Raw genomic sequence first — 4,095 nt, 5'->3', positions numbered from 1 at the left:
CACCTTGTCCTGCAAGCTTCTCCTCGTTATGCGAGTTGACAGGACACACCAAAAAGTAGTGCTAGTCCATACTCCCTCCTTTCCGGTTAATATGGCTTAATCTTTTTTGCGGGTAAATGAGAGATCTTTATTCATATATAAGCATTCTTAGGATGATCAGCCAAGACACTGGTCACTAGGAAGCGAGGTACCCCGCAAAAAAAGAAGTAGGAAGCGAGGTGTTTCATCAAGCCAGCTCTCGACCACATTCAAAGTGCAGCAAGCACGGTTCGCACGAAGATGCGCCGCAAGGTTTGCTGACCTATTTACATGCTGAATAACAAAAAAAGAGGAAATATTACTGAGAGCTACTATTTGTACCAGGATATGAGCCAGAATTAAGCGAGAATTGTGGCGAGTGTTCCATGCAATCAACTTCCATTATCACATGCGAGAACCCTCGAAGAGAACCAAATGTGTTGAAGATTGCTTTATCATATTTTAAAATTATAATAAGAGTGCAGACGCTCCTCCATCCGGTTCCTAGTACTAGTATAGTACGTACCTTTATGGACTATAGTAGTAGTACTAGTAAACTTTGCGCTTGGCTGTTCAGGAAGTCGAACAATAATAGCACTAGTAGTATAGTGTATGCTTCTGGCAATCTGACACCGAATTAACTGTTGCACGTCCACCGCCTGAGCGAGGGAGAGCTTGCATTAGTCAAAAGTTTCTCCTTGTCCTGCGAGCCACCGCGCGCAAGCTTCTCCCGCCCTGCAACCTTCTCCTCGTTCGGCAAGTTGACGGGACACAACAAAGTAATGCTAGTCCATGCTGCCTCATCTCCGGTTAATATGGCTTAATTTCAAATGAGATAAATACACTGTCTGTCACTGTATATTTGTAAAAATATGGTCAGTGGACTTCATAATATGCTCATTGCGCTCAATATATATATCTTCCGGTGTTCATACGGTCACTAGCTCACCCTGACTGGGTATGTGTGTGCATGCACGTGTAGGTTGAGCACTTTAGCGTGACCGTGTGTGTTCCGTCGTGTGCTCGGACATGCATGCATTAGGGCATCGCGCGTGTTTTTGCATCCATGTGTACGTGTGACTATTGCATACACGTAGGGGGGGTACGTGTAGGGGCCACTAAGGAGTAGTCAAATCACACAGTAAGTTAGTCGGAAGAAGCAACCATCATTTCACTCTTGAATGACACGTACGCAATATAAAATGGTTGATATGGAGAGAAAAAGAAAACCACTATATATACACTAGCAGGAGCCTAAGCTACAAGCCTGCTTGCTTAGGTTGCTCTCTTCACAAGCATAGAACGATGGGCCTAATTCCGCAGCTGGGGGAAGGGAACAATGTTCTGCGTAGACGCGGTCGACATCGGCGAGGGAGAAAACCCACAGTCGGTGCGTCCCAATCGGGGGTCACCGCGGTATGGGCCGATGCCGCATCCCAACCGCCCTTCTAGCTACAGACCGATGTCCCAGGTAGTCCATCTTCCTTTTGGAGCCGGCTTGCTCCACTGCCGTAGCTCCATCTCCATGTCGATCTTTCTCTACTTCTACCGGCTTCTACTTGTGATGAGTTTATGTCTCATGAACTAGTGCCAGTACTATTATTCTAATCACACTTCTTCAATATCTTTGCCATGAGGGATGCTCAGGTCGATTTTAGTGGAACTGCACAAAAGCATCGTATGATCCGAGGGTGCCAACCGTCTTTCCTTCGGCAGGTTCTACCTGGCTAGGAAATTAAATCATGTTTAGGGTTTAGGGTTTAAGTCGTAGTGACCCCATTAGAAGTTTTTCTATCATACACGCTCTCACAACTCTTTTCTTTAGTTGTGAAGTAAATATTGGCTATGATCTGTGAATCATTGAGATGCATCAGCATGCGTGTTAGTTTTCCTTTGTATTTGATGGAATGTTGTAATGGGGCAACCTTGGAATAGGAATGAAAATGGAGTGGAAAAGTTTCCGTTTTTCTGGAGAAAAAATGGAAACAGAGAGAAACCAACGTTTTGTTTCGTTGGATCGCGCCATCGAGCAAAACCAACGTTTAAATCATGTCTGTCGTGTTCGTGTCTCACCCTCCTCCACGGCTCGACCCCACACGATCGCTCGGCATGCCACTCACCGCAAACCGAGTAGTATACCATAACTTTCCCGCCTGCTTGTCGATGGATCGCGCCATGGAGTACTAGCACTACTGGAAGAGATTGACGAGTTGGGGGAGGACAGCTAGCTGTAGCACGGACTCCCAAGAACTTACTACTGGAAGAGATCGCGCATGTTGTAGCCGGCTATTGCGACCTTTGAACGCGGAGCAACCGCGTGCACCCGGAAGCGGCGCGGGCGACGCTCTCTCGGCTGGCGCGCCGCAATCAATGCCGGCACCAGTGAGAGGTCACGTCCGCTCTGGCCGGGCATGAATGCGGCACTGACCATTTCGGGCGGGAAGCACGCGCGGGTGATGAAGAGGGTTCGGGTTGGTCAGGACCGGCCGTGGCAGCGGTCCGGACGTGCGCAAACAAGAGATGTTGTACGTTAATATTGCTGCGTATATAATTAACAACGTAAATAATGTGCCAGTTGGACAAATATGATTGGAGATGGAGACGGAAATGGAATTTTACGTAAACACAGAGATGCATGTCTATGTCTATGTGTGTGTGCGCGACGACTCTCGCGACCTGGAAGCAGGGGCATGTTTTTGATCGAGTTTTCTTTCTTGGTACGTTAGAAAATCAGTTTGTCTAATTCACATCTAGATGTTATTTAAGGATATCACATCTAAGCTCCCACAAGTATATAATGTAGCAACAAGAAACAAAAAAACTAGGAAAAGACCACAAACAGAGTGGACATCAACTTATATGTGACATAACTATGTCACATCTAGATGTGTCCTAGACAGACCCTTAAAAAAATTTCCGCCAGTTTTCGTTTCTTTTTTCCGGGAACGTGTGTATTCTATTTAAAACCACTGCTATGGAGAGATTTTTTACTCCATTGTAGCCTCTTGTTTGATAGAGTTTCTCGCGTCTCGCTCTCTCACCCTCTCCATATCAAAACAAGATGACAGTGTCCACTCTATCTCTCTCCTCACCGGTGGTCACAGATCCGGCCGAATCCCATCCGCTGCGGGAGGTGAGGAGGTGCAGCGTTGACGTTGTCGCCGTCGGTGACGGAGGAAGCCGATGCGCACCGTCCTATCGGAGCCGGCACTGGCGCGGACGAAGATCCTCCGCGCCCTTGTTCGCTGCCGTCGTGTGGGCACATCCCGCCCGTCCGCCTAAACGACATCTCGCCCACCTGAGGTATAACTTCTTGTACTGGTCCAGCTCCCCAGGTCACTGCGTGCGGGTTTTCTTCTATGCGACTACTCCCCAGCTCCCCATGCATAGTAGCTAGGGTTCGTCGGCTAGTCCAACATCACCTACTAGTACTATTATAGAGGAAATGCCACTCAAAAAGTTGTCCTGATTTATGCCTCGGTGGAGGTATACATGTTGTTTCGACAAAAAGTACATGGTGGTTGTGCGGTCATTGTCCATATGGCGGTAGTACTATCACTGGTTAAATGAAGAAATGCTTTTTTCTCGGGTATCCTGGTTTAGTTCCCATCAAGATAATTATGATACTTCTGTTTGTTGGTGTACTTTTCATTAATTCTTATTGACAATTGAGATGTCGTTGCTAACCCTTTTTATACTTTTGGAAACAGCGATGCGTGTCTCCATACCCGGGCATGTCTTCCTCAATTTTAGTGGAACTGCACAAAATTGGATGGCCATTGTTGTTCCGCCTCACTGTCCTCTGCCACGTGGTTCTTCCTTCCTCGAGCTTGATTACTAAGAAGAAACAGACCACAGTGAGGATTTGTCGAACTTCTTAGGTGCCTCACCCAAACTTGATGCCAAATGGATGATGCATCACCACGATGACCTATCAATGCTCATGGTTGCGCCTCATGGTTGCGTCGGCTGGTGAAGCTGATCGATTTTCGACGAAAAACAAGCTGTCTTCCATCAGTGCTCTTTGCTTGCTACGCACAAAGATGATATCCTTTGTTAGTTCACCTTGGTTGCATT

This window comes from Triticum urartu, chromosome 5A, assembly GCF_056163025.1.
Source record: "Triticum urartu cultivar PI428250 chromosome 5A, HENAU_Tu73, whole genome shotgun sequence".
Taxonomy (NCBI): Eukaryota; Viridiplantae; Streptophyta; class Magnoliopsida; order Poales; family Poaceae; genus Triticum; species Triticum urartu.
This window is presented reverse-complemented; position numbering follows the sequence as displayed.